The following is a 13,114-nucleotide window of genomic DNA, read 5'->3' as shown; positions in this document are numbered from 1 at the left end:
ACATATTATTATTTTGAAGTGAATAATGTAAAACTTGTAGGCCCATACGTCAACACAAATCCCTATCCTGATGAGGACACACATCAGGTCTTTCTTTCAGTACTGGCACCAGCGTAACCGATCAATACAGTGATTCGTCTTTAGAAACATGCACAGTTAGAAAATGGAGCCTTAAATCCTGACAGCTCAACACGTGATTTGTGGAACAGTTTAAGTTCGGGCTCTGGATTCTTGGCTTCCTTCGTGTTAGCATGCTACCTGTGCAGATGCATTTGAAGAACTGACTTTGCATTGCAAATCTCCAAACAAATTAGCTATAATCAGAAATGTAATCTTAGCAATGTTTTTTACAACAGTTTTTATGTCCTCCATTATGCTTAACTACCAAACAATACCTGAAACTATGAAAGGGTTGTGATGCCTTTAAAGCAAAAGTTAATGTTGCAACAGTAAAAAGTGCTATGCAAACTGAAAACTACTTTACTACCACTTTACTAGCAGTTGGCAAGTGTTTGCAGACAAGTAGGCATCTTCAGACAAACTATGGACAACTGTGGCAATCTGAAGTTTGGTTCACCAGGCACTGTAAACAAACAAGCTTAGCAAACAATTTCACCTACCAACCTCCAGCAACCATTTGCCAACTACTTGCGAAATATAGATTTTCTCCAGTGACAAGAGGCTATTGGGCGGTCACTGATGGACTCTAAACCTGGATGACTCAGACTTCAGGGTTCCAGCTGCCTACAGCAAACACTCAGGAAGTTTTTTTTTCTATACCAAATGGTGGTTGGCAGCCAGTTGCCAACTGGGGCGACAATCTCGGCCTGAGTGACTGGGGTGTAAATATAAGCTAGCTCAATTAACAAGCTGCATAATCTGTATGTGCTGGAAGCACTAACTGGTGCAAAGCTATGGGCTAATATGGTGCTGCACTTTAATATACCAAGAATAGACCTGAAAGTTCTTGGACAATCTGTGCCACATAAGCAAGCCATATCTGTCATGATTAAAAGTATTATAGTTATCATCTATGCCAATCAAAACAGCCCTACCTCTAACTTTTAGCCTTAAAAATATCCAACAGGAGAAGTTATGAAAAAAATGTGTCTACTATAAGGCTGTTGCGAAAGGGGAAAGTATCCATAAACACCCCAAATGCTTCATGTATCTGTAAGCGTGTATTTTAATGCTATGAAATTGGGCATTTTAACATGAGAGCCTGTGGGGACTTTGTCTTTTCTAGCATTTCAGGCTCAAGTAACCACTCTTGGAGCTGCTGTTACTGGCTTCATTTTTCACTCCCGGAGGTTTGGCCATTTAGAGGGCACTTGAAGTGACTGAGAGATGCAGTAAATATTTGCAAGACGAAAACATAAACCCAGCAAAATAATCTGGAGTCTGGCTTTTTATTTGTTCAATTATTGCATCTGAGACTAAGCAATTATTTGAAAATCCACTCTTGAGAACTACGGGATGTTTTTTTTTGTGCTCATCACACTTGGAATATGAATTTGCATGCAAAACATATTACTGCAAGGATAAGTAGACATGCACACCCAATGTCTGTTTGTATGACTGCAAGGACACTTGCACACACAGCGGGCCCTGACTCCACCCCCCAGCAGTTCAGTGATTGGCCTACTTTGAGACAGAGCAGCTCGCTGGCAGATTTGAATACAGGGAAACAGAAAGGGAGGAATGGACAGAGGAGGAGGGGATAAAGAGAGGGGGGCGGTACACTACTTTGTCCCGTCTCTCTCTCTCTCTCTCTTTCTCTGTGCCGGGTCAGGATGGAAAGGCTTACACAGGCAGGGGAGGAAACATGTCATGAGAGGTGATGACACAGCCACGGAGACGCAGCTACATCCTCTCTGAGTCCCAAGTTTGCTGCTTGCTGTTGCTTTTGCCACTGCCGCCGCTGCTGCTGTTTCTGCATCCCACAGAGGAGAGAGAGAGCCAAAGATAGCTGACATTCCCTCCCCCCCCACTCCCACTTCTCTCTCTCTTCCTCTCTTTTTCACTTTTGTTTGTGGATGATGGGATTTTAATCATGTGGAAGGTAAGGAACAGGAAGAAGAGAGGGGAGTTTGATTTGTATTTTATTTTTTTTTGTATGTGTGTGTGCTTACTGTAAGGAGGTGTGGGAGGTGTGGGCTGTCTCAGAGGGAGTTCTTCTTAGAGTAGTTTACTTAAGTCTCCCAGTCCCTGGGGGATTCCCGCATGCTTTCACCCTCCATCTCAGATCAGACTGTATTCTCAGTGGAAATAAGGAGTGGAAGCATTCAGTGCCAGCATTGCTGGAATGATAATGACAGAGCGGTGGCTTCAGGACTGAGCCAGCGAGTAGTGTGGAGCCAGCGAGTAGTGTGGAGCCAGTCTGTATGGTGGTTGAAAAGAAACTTGTGAAGAAACAGTTGCTAGACAGACATTTATAGCGAGGAGTTCTGAAGAACTTCAGCTTTTAATTTGGGCTCGTGGTCCTCCCTGAAGTGTGGCAGCTTCCACAGACACGAGCAAATCAGCTGATCCCACTTTAAGAGGTCGACAGGTATTAGCTGTAAAACTTTGGCAGCTTACCAAAAAAGTCTGTGTGTGGGCATTGTTACGTAGCATGTGAGTCTGGCTTTTTGTGACCCAAATTCAAAGAGCCACTGGATATTTTGGTGGTTGCTTGAAGCGCCAGCACACATAAAGGAGACAGGAGACAGTGCCTTGAAGGATGGTTAAAAGTGCACTCGTACTTGAGTACTTGAGTGTGTAAGAGCAGCTTCAGAGGTCCCAAATGTTTTGTCTGCTTTCCACTAAAGTGTGCAGGGAGTTTGACAGCATTAATTTGAAAGTGGAGATGTTTATCTGTACTGTCCTCCCCAATTCCTTCCTCCTCTATTGAAAGCCCTGTATGTGCAGATAGGATAAAACACCTTCGTATACAGGTTAGCTGCACTACATGCTCTACACGTTGTTCACATCCGCACAAGTCGCTCATTCTGTGTTTTTAAGCCTCCCAGAGGTCAAGTTATTGAATTTCTCTGTGCTGAGCCGTGTTAAGTACACATCAGTGCATGTGTGTGAGAGCGTGCATGCATCTTGTGCGTGCTGAATCATGTGGGTGACAGCTGGATAACACGGGCTCAGGGCTGCGAGTGCTTTTTCTCACCTGCGGTGGCTCAGCGAGATCAAGGAAATCCAGGTTTCTATGTTTGATCTGCGAGACAGTGGAGAACTTGAGGAAGGGGAGGTCACTGTAGCCTAACTTGAGGCCTTAAGTAAGCAATCAAATGCATTAAATAGAACTAGGTGCTGCTCACTTTTAGTGATAGTTTATGTTGAAGTTGGAAATGGCTTTAACCTCATGAGGTCTGATGTAAAGTAACCCTAACCCCTAACCATATAGTCTTCATAAAATAGAACTTTTTGGTGGGGAAAAAAGTAAATAGTTTATGATTGCTATGATTTATAAACCCACGTATTTTGATACGTACAGGTCAAAGTTTGGTCACCAGCAGATTACCACAGTTGTCCATAGTTTGTTTGGAAGATGCCAACTTGTCTGAAAACACTTGTAAAATAGTTTTCGGCTTGTGTAGCACTTTTCACAGAGACTGTTCACCATTGTCTATGGAAGTCATATGGAAGTGAAATTATCCAATCCATCCAAATATAGCAGTACTTATGTGCTCACCATAAGTTGCCATATACAAAGTCTGCATTGACATGAATAGACTAGGCAAAACAAAAAGACCCTCTCTGTACTTGGTCCTTAGCTGTCACTTTGCCGACCAATATAGCAACAATAGCATTGTTACGGTTTCTTTTCCTGTTTCCCCCCGACATGTTTCATTGAGACATTGTCAGCCTGGACAGGCTTGACTGAAGCATCTTAGGTTTCAAACCCCCCTTTCTCTCCCGTGAATGAAGACTGAGCGTGGGAACTATATAGACAAATATAGCAAATGCTGTTTTTTTTTTTCATTTGTTTTCCTTCTTGGAGCACATCTGTCAGTTTATGTAAACTTGACTCAGGGATAAGGTGCACTCTTAAACTTTGAGCGTTGCTGATGTAAAACGGATGGTTTGGTTTCTTTGAAGAAGAGTTGTGTGAGGTATTTATAGACAGTGTAGCCTCTAGTTTTGAGAAGCAGGAAGCATTAATGGACTGCAAGCTAAGCAACGTGCTGCTATTGACAGGGTTGGAAGCCAAATATATTGTAATCCGAGACCCACAGATGAAGAAAATGTAGGGTAAGTTGTGTCACCGTTTTACCTCGCTGTATGGCAGTCCTTTCTGATGAGGTACTGAGGCCAACCTCTTCAGAAACACCCTTGACAAAAAATAACTTACTTTTTCTTCCAGAACACTGGTTGCTGATCAACTACAGCTTTGACTTTAGTATTCTCACAACATACTCTCACTTCCAGCTCAACAGTCATTTTTAATCACAAACCCCATCTCCTCTTAAAATTTTATTGTTGTCTTCTCCTGAGGTAGTTAGGGCCTCAAGTTAGGAAACATGTTTGTTTTTTTTTAAACTATTTTACTTTTGTTTTAGACTTTACCTTTTCTGAAGCTGTTTGGTTACATAATTTTTCCACTCGTAGCCTAACCACTCTGGAGCCCAAAGTCAGTGTTTGACATCAGAGTTCGTCAAAGTTCCTCAAATTTAACATTTTTGGCTGTTTCCATGTTGTTTTCTTTTACTTAGCCTGAAGTTAGCATATTTGGACAAGAGAGTAATGTGCTCAATTATCAACTAATGTTTGCAAGCGTGGTTAGCCAGCTGTATCCATAAACTGTTGAGTGCAATGCACAGACAGATACTGTATCTGCTAATTACTGCAAGTGTCAGACTAATGAATATCACCAAAACTCAAGACCGCTGTACTTTGCATGTGTCTTCACTAGGAGTCGTAACACTAAGTCCATTTGAATCTGTTAAAAAGTCTAACCAATCATGGCACCAGTTGATGAGGATCTCTAAAATCCTTGAATGATCGGAGTCTAAGGTAAAGCACTACAAAAGTACAATTAGGATATTGATTTTGGTGGTTAGGTTGCTGTTATTTTGTTAGTGCTAAAATAGGCTTTGCTAGCAACAGTGTATAAAGCAGCACACTACTTAGTTTCTCCAAAGTGGGGGCATGCTGCAGGTACAGGTACCGATTATGGAAAAGCACTTCATATGACCTAGCTTCAAAGAAAGTACAATAACGCTTTGATCAGAAGAAAAAATAGTATTCCAGAAAAACTTTGGTGGCTAATGCCGTGACAAGCAGACAGCAGTGCTACTCCCTAAATATTCTGTTATCTCACAAGCATGTAGTATCCATGATAAAACGGGGAGGTAGAACTCCTGAGAGTCTTATCTGCCCGTAATTGGTTAATTTGATCTTCAAAGCGTCAGCAGTTGCCTACTTCAGACGCTCGAGGGGTGAACTGCTAATTGCTATCTAAACACGCTTCAAAAGGGACAAGACATACTGGATTCCTTTCTCTCTCTCTCTAATTCTCGCTCTATTTCCACTCCAGATCAGTTCATTTTATCCACCCCAGTGCGTTCTTTAATCACCCACTGGATAAGATGAGAGTGCAATGTTGCTATGGAAACATCAGAAACGGTGACAATGAGCACAATCGGTTCAGTGAGAGTTGGCAGCTTGTGCAGTCCTGTGGAGAGGATAAGTGGTTCCTCAAACTTTTTATTTTAAAGTTGTCAGGAGCCTCAACAGTGTGCTGCAGTGTGGTATTAGACAAGTTTCAAAATTTTAACTATATAAATATGAAATTGACAATGCTTGTACGACTATCAGGCTATTACACAGTTTGTTCTACTTAATGGAGGCTGAAGTGTAGCCTTTTTGTCTGATCTGCAGTCGAAATAATTCATGTTTATACTAAAAGGTTGAGTGGAGGATTATACCACGGTGCAGTGACCCAGCACTGCAAATAACTTTCCACTAATGTGGCAATATGGTCAGTAAAACCTGTGATACTGAATCTTTCTGAACAGAAACACAGAGAAATGGAAGAAGAAAAATGAAAATAAATAAATAAATAATTGAAGTCGAACTCTTCTTCACCATCTAAATCCTTGTCTCGTTCGCTAAATGTAAATGACAGTTTTGCTTCTCTGACTAAATTAATGAGTGGCCACACATTCTGCATGATGCTTCCCCACTGAACAAGTAGTTGTTGTATTGCCTGGTGAATTTGGAAATCATAACTAAAAAATATACTGATAAGAGTCTGTAGTATGGAGCAGAGTGATGTTAGTGTGGTCAAATTTATGATAAAAACAGCCTGAAATTTTACGGATAAAATCTAAAGATTTAATCTAGCATCCTTAAACAAATCAGTTCAATTTCTGTAAGTCTCTTTGCACATTGTTAATGGCATTTTTTTTGCTTTTTGGGTCATTTGATTCCACATATTATCAGCTAAGAACCTTTGACTATTTCACCATGAAATAATAAAAACACAAAACCTAAACTAAATCCATAGACTGTAAAAGATGGACATAGCCATGTGACTACACTCACTGATATTGTCACCTATGGATTTCTAATTATTCCAGCATCATAGTTGTTGCCATCTTGGCTTTCTGGAACCAGAAGTTATCACATTAATAGCGAATGCTAAGCAGTTTGATTAGCAAGCTTTAAAGATAACTACTAATCAGTGCTAAGTAACATATTGAATATGCTACACCAAAATTCAAGCAGACTTTCTGGTTTAGCAACATAGAAAACAATGTAGTTTGTCACATCATTGTATTCAAAATGCTAAGTGTGTTCAGAAGTCCAGTTCAGCGACTTAGGTTAGCAGGAGGTAAAGCTAGCAGGCAGCAATCAGGTACAGTTGCCTTTGTTGGCACACAATGATTTCTGCCATGCATTAAAAATCTGAATGCCCTGAGTTAACCTCTCCCAAGTTCTAAATGCTGCTTTCAGTCTTTGTAAACTTTGTAAACATTTTCTGTTTAAAAATTTTTTCTTAAAATGTCTTTATAATTTTGTCACTTCAACTGGCATCCATCAACTCACTCTTAGGTATGCATTAGAGTCTTGGTAGGTTGGAGTCTTTGTCTTATGTGGGCAGCATGAATTAACTTTTGGAGCCATCCTCAAGTAGGTCATACTTTCTCAGAGTATTAAAAAGAAACAAAAATGAAGATCCCAAAGATCAGCACTGCTTTTAAATTGTTTATGTAACATGACGTTTCAGTTTTACTAATGGAAGGCAAAATCAGTGATCCTCTCAGCATGCTGCCTGAAAAAACACCCCTTCACAGGTGTCAGGTTGGGGTGTTCGGTTCTGAAAAAACATTGCGGACATTTGATACGCATCAAGGGACTTACTCAATCAGCTGCGGCTCGGCAGATGTGTTTGGAATATCCATCATTCTTGAGGTCTTGGATAGGTTGAATACCATCATGCTTTTTGACATTCCTAACCTTCTAGTTCAACATAAACACAGATGACTTGAAGCCTTGTATTAAAAATCTAGTATAATTGTTAGCATATTCCACATCTCTGGTGTCATGACACAAGGTGCCCTGTGGAACAGGGTCATTTAGACATTTCAGGCAGGTTAAACTGAATTTATATAGAAGTAATCAGCTTTTTCTTGAAGAAGCAGACGTCCAAGGTGACTGCTTGACAACAACTTAACAAATTCTCAACAAGATGAAATCCTAATTTCCAACAAGTTAAAAATCTTCAAACACAAAAGAAAATCTGAGTTTTTCCACAGAGAGATCTGTGCACAACTATAAGATATTCATTGTTTTATGTAGGAAAGCCTTAATAACATGTAAATATAACTCGATAAGAAGGATATTTTGCATCTGTAATCTTAATTGCCCTGAATAGTTCCCGAAAACAAGATCTTTTTGCATGCTACACTGCATGAGTCATGCAAATGCTGCATGAGTGGTGTTTATCCCACTAGTGCTCTGTTCATGCATGCAAACACTCGCTTACCTAATCTTTACCAGCTCTCTGGGGCCATTTTCACATCGAAAACATTTCATTATCCAATCAAAGTTGCTATGATAATTTAGCACTTCAGGGCATAACCACAGTTTAATCACTTTCATCTCCACTAGGGGATCCGAAGCACACATTTTGAGGCAGCATTAAGGCATTATAGAATAATTGTGCTCATGGAAGAAGACATTAACTAAACCTGTAGTGTCTGGAAATGCAGCATATGAGGGTTCAGTGAGTGCTCTCTTTTCTGCAGTCAGTCTTATGTCAAATAGCCAACTGAGGATCTTACTGTACAGTTTGAAAAGTGAACCAGAAGTAACGTTGAAGTGCATCAGCTTTTAAGGATGGGACAGTAAATGGCACTTAACTGAACTGTTGCTGTGGTGAATTCTATTACAGTGTGAATTCAAGCTAGTGTGATGTGTGATTATCAAAAGGTGTCAGAAAAGTGTGACATTTTGTTTCCAGCTAAGTGTAGGGTGTTTTTTTCTACCCCAATTCAAAAAGATGACTATTACACTCTCAGCTCTGTATTTTTGCTCTTGGACTCTACTAAAGTCACATTCCGTGATTCAAAGTTCAAAATGACGCTTGTTCATGTATGATGAGCCTTGGCGCAGTCATCCACTTCATCTCTGAGTGTTTTAGCTGCCTTTCCCTTTCCTTTAAGTCAACTTTCTTCTAATTGGCAGACCACATTAGCGATAACCCCTGTGACATCATTTAGAGTTGAGAGTAGAAAAAATCAAAAACAAAGTGGTTAGAGCTGCTGATTACACATGCTTATTGTTGAACCTTTGGCCACAGAGCCTAAAACAGCGCTAACTGTTTTGGCACACAGTGAGGATTTTGCGATTAATTTTCCATAAAATGTTTTACATTTGTTTATTGCATGAATTTATGGGCAATATGTTGAGATCACCAGGTTTTAAAAGTTATATAGGATATAGAAATCCTTTACTAATAGATGATAAAGGCACCTTTGCATGTTTGTGTCACAGGCTGGGTCTCTGACCCAGCGCTCTGAGTTCATTTTTGTATATTTCTCATTTTGATATGTGATTAGTTTTTGTGTCATTTCCTATCTAGCTTTAGTTTAAGCTGTTATTTATTATTGTTCCCTTGGTTTTCTATGTTTTGGGCTCTTGTATTATTCTTCACGTATTAGGTCTGTTAAGTTGTGTTGTCATGTCTAGTTTTAGTATTTCCTGTTTTATTCTGACAGTGTCATGTGTTCTTTGTTCATTGCATTTAGCTTTCCTCCTCCTGGTCCTGTCATTTAGGTTTATGTCAGTCAGCTGTTTCCCCCATGTGTCTCCACTTCCCCTGATCACCTCGTGTATGTATTTAAGCCCTCTGTTTTCTGCATGTCATTGTCGGGTCGTCTGTTTACCTCACCTCAGTCATAGTTCTAGTCTTCGTCTGTATTTCCACGTTAGTCATAGTCTTAGCCTGTTTATTTCCACCTCAGTTATAGTTTTTGGCCTTAGTACCTTTAGTGTTTTGTTTCTTAGTGTTTTGCCAGTTCGTTTTGGTTTCCTGGTTTAACCCTGCCGTCATTTTAATAAAGCCTCACCTTTCTGTTAAGACCTTACTACTCCTTGTCCTCATCTGCTTTTGGGTCCTGTTTCCACACACATCGGCGCACCCCGCCGTGACAGTTTGCATGCGGTGGGAGAGTACAGATCATTCACCCTGACAAAAACTGTCCTTGACAACAGCAGCTTTTGAGTTGTTAACATAATCTCCGCCCCCCTACCGCCCTCCATTTTCACATGCGCCACTGTACCCAATCTGGGTCACACAAGTGAGATCCCAGACAGACCCTGCCACACACGCACCGGCTCACACACGCACCCACACCACATTCACAAATGTCACCCTTTATTATAATCACTAATAGCCTCTGCATCCCAGACTATCACCAGCCAATCCTGTTAGGTGTGACTGACCGCTTCGAAACATGAAAGGCCGGGATTGGTCACAGCCAGTATTGTAGGAAGCTGGTTAGGGATCAGCATGCAGGGTATCTGGAATCAGACAAAAGCTTTGAGTATGTGCGTGCGTGTGGCAACTGCTACTGTTGGTAACTTGTTAAATATCCAGTCTCATACTGTAGTGAACATGAAGGAGAAGTTAGGGAGGTAGAAGGAAGGAAGGAAAGGAAATGGGAAAAAGATTTTGAGTTCTAATCCTCCCTTGAACACTCAAAAAGCTTTTTTTACATTTAGCGAACTGATTTGTTTGGACTTCGTTAGCTTCAACTCTGGGCATGTTCCTCACCCAACTTTTTTGTCCTCTGTCCTATTTGGACTCATGACAACTACACCTGTGAGCAAGGCTGTTGAATATATAAAATTAATTTCCTTGGACTTCAAGATTTATTACATACAAGACGAGCCAGAAGGCTAATAGTGCAGGAAAACATTGTAGAAAAATGCTGGATGCAGGAAGATACTATGTAACATGATGATGTATCAGCTCAACAATTCTCAGTTAACAGAATTTACATTTTAATTTGTAAGTTTATTATAAAATGCTACTTTTTACAGTTTTGTCATGGTGAAAGTCACGGACACTGCAACATACTTTAGTAACTGAGCACAGTATTGAGGCATGTATTCTGATATAAAGTATGAACATAATGCAACACTTGTAGCACAACTAAATATTTTAGCTAATGTAATAATTTGGACCTGGAATTCCAGAGCTTCCCGGATGTGACCGTTAATTATTGATGGCCAAGTACAATGAAATTGTATATTAAGTAGAACGTTTAAACAAAAAGAGGAAGTTCAAAACATTTACTTAGATTTTACATTTAATAAAAAATCTGTGTAATTTAAAACATTTGGTTGTGCACAGTTAATATTAATCTCCTCTGACCTTAGCAAGGAGAGAAAGCCCCCGAAAAGGCTCCTTGTTCTCAACAACCGCACGAGGTTGAGGGTTAATCTCTCTAGCTCTCCAGCCCTCCTATGAAACCAGATTATAGGATTTGCAATTCAGGGAAAAACATAAACATTTGAGGGATCATTAAAATTCTTTGACATATTGGTGTATGTGAGGTGTCAAATGGTTTAGATGTTGGCAAAAAAGCGAAGCCGAGTAGAGGTTGCACTGAAGAGCTCACAAAAATGTAAATAATTTATTCAGCTTTTTTATAAAAATGTGAATAATTGAGAGCTGCTTCTTTTTCTCTCTCTGTCCCAGTTGCTAAAGTAGGCGATGTTTGTGGGCAGTTTAGGCAAAATGGTACCTGACAATCCAACGCGGACAGGTTCTGGTCACCTTTACCCTGAGCGCATTTTGAATCTATTACAGATTCAATTTCCATTTTGAAGTTTGAGCAGGAAAAGACTTTGCGGCGTGTAAAATGTAACATTAAAAAGGCTGACAGCCAGATATCGTCATGTTTTGGCTCGGCTTCTGATGCTTTGCCCTCTTTTGCGCGGTTCTAACATTTCGCTGTGTGTTTGCTATTTTCTGCCTCTCTGAGTTAAGAGCAAATTGGAACAGCGAGATCATAAAGTGACACACACATGCAGTGTGTATGCTTATTATGTGAGCCAGGTCAATGGGGATGACCTACTTCTCAGTTCTGCTCCATGCGCTGCCACAGTCGCACACGTCAAATCACCAAATGGACCCTGCACCCAAATGTGAGGTTTTTTTCATAGCTTTTTTGGGTGCTTATTGCCGAGTAATTTCTTTTATGCAATTTACTCAAAGCTATCTGGTAATGGAATCTCTCTACACTTCCACGTGGAAGTGTCGCTCATTTCAGTTGAGTTTTTCGGGTTTTTGTGCAGTTGAAGAATTCATAGTGCTGAAAAAAAATCTGAAAAAGCAATGCAATCAAATTTCCCTGAAGCAACATTTTAAGAGAACAAATGATCACGAATTAAGTTTTATTACAAAAACATATAAAACATATCAGTGTTTAGACCTGCAGTTAGCAACAATTATCATCTTCATTATGAGTGTCTCAGTACATTATGTAAAAGTGCAGCGCTCAGTCTTTCCCTTTAAATCCAACACAGAATCTCTCTCTCACTCATCTGGGGATTTTTTTTGTCTGCATCATTCTCTTGTTGAATCAGTTTTTAGAAAATGGAGAGAAAAGAAAGAGGTCCTATGAAAATTTTAACAGTTCAAACTACAAGGGGAAAGGAAAGCGGCAACCTTCGTGGACCTGACGTTAATGAAAGATTTAGAAGTCGAATGCAGACTAATGGGGAGAGCCGGGCCCAAATATAAACAGGAAGGGAGATCAAAAGTTAAAATTAGTTATTTTCAGATACATTTGTATGTGGCGTGAGTGAGCATTTGTCTAAATATGAACTCATTTCTAAAAAGTACTTTAACCTCTAACCCAACCCTGTCTGTCTCAACAAACACTCGTTGCTACACACACCAAATCTTTGGTAGTCTCTTTAAATACTTAGGGTTTGGTTTAGGATGAGGGTTAAAGTAGATTAGCTAGAGTACTTAGAAATCACAGGGATAAAAGTTGGGTTTGATTTAACCCTCACTGAATAAGTGAACGCTGAAATAACGGCCAGTTGCAAAAGGTTATGTGTTGGCATTCATGGATCAGAGACCATATGAAAGTTACTTTTCTTTTTCAAAATAAAACAGCAGGCATTTCAGCGAGGCATCGGGGCAATGACATTTGTGCCTGCTCAAAATAGAAATGCAGCATTTTGGGCTTGTGTCATGATGTAACATGAGATGAGTAGAGACAGAAACAGAAACGGAGGAAGACTGAGATAAACAAATGTCAATCTGATCCTTCTGAGCCTATCATATCTATTGAATATTATATTGCCATTTCTGAGGAAAAGGTCACTGAGAGAGTTTCACTGAATGTTATTACAGTTTGTGCTTTCTGACTGAATTTTTCGTGGTTAAAGCAATGAAATTAAACTGCCTCCTTATTTGCCTTGAGATTTGTACACTCTCAAAATCCTCTTCGTGGGAACATTCGTTGATTTTACATGACGAGCCTTTTCACGATGCAGTAAAATTGGTATCATTACATTAGCAATGTATCTGAAAGAGCAGGATCTATTGTTGAAATGCTTCCTTGTTAATGAGTTAAAAAAATCATTTTGCAGG

At 39.9% G+C, this 13,114-nt stretch overlaps 1 protein-coding gene across 2 annotated transcripts in view; it reads left to right on the top strand.

Annotated features, from left to right (window-relative positions):
• LOC101466449 (E3 ubiquitin-protein ligase Midline-1) overlaps positions 1 to 13,114 on the top strand; it is a 91,124-nt gene that overhangs the window by 29,221 nt on the left and 48,789 nt on the right. The window contains exon 1 of one of the 2 annotated variants that reach the window (XM_004552605.4): positions 1,781 to 2,062. The exons of the other annotated variant lie outside the window; for it this stretch is intronic. The gene's annotated coding sequence lies outside the window, so the exon portion shown is untranslated. Of the gene's footprint in view, positions 1 to 1,780; positions 2,063 to 13,114 lie in introns of those variants that run through there. 2 annotated transcript variants of the gene reach the window in all.

Source organism: Maylandia zebra, linkage group LG23 (genome assembly GCF_041146795.1).
Source record: "Maylandia zebra isolate NMK-2024a linkage group LG23, Mzebra_GT3a, whole genome shotgun sequence".
In the NCBI taxonomy this organism is placed as follows: Eukaryota; Metazoa; Chordata; class Actinopteri; order Cichliformes; family Cichlidae; genus Maylandia; species Maylandia zebra.
The sequence above is the reverse complement of the archived record's forward strand: the minus strand, read 5'-3'. Positions and strand labels throughout refer to the sequence as shown.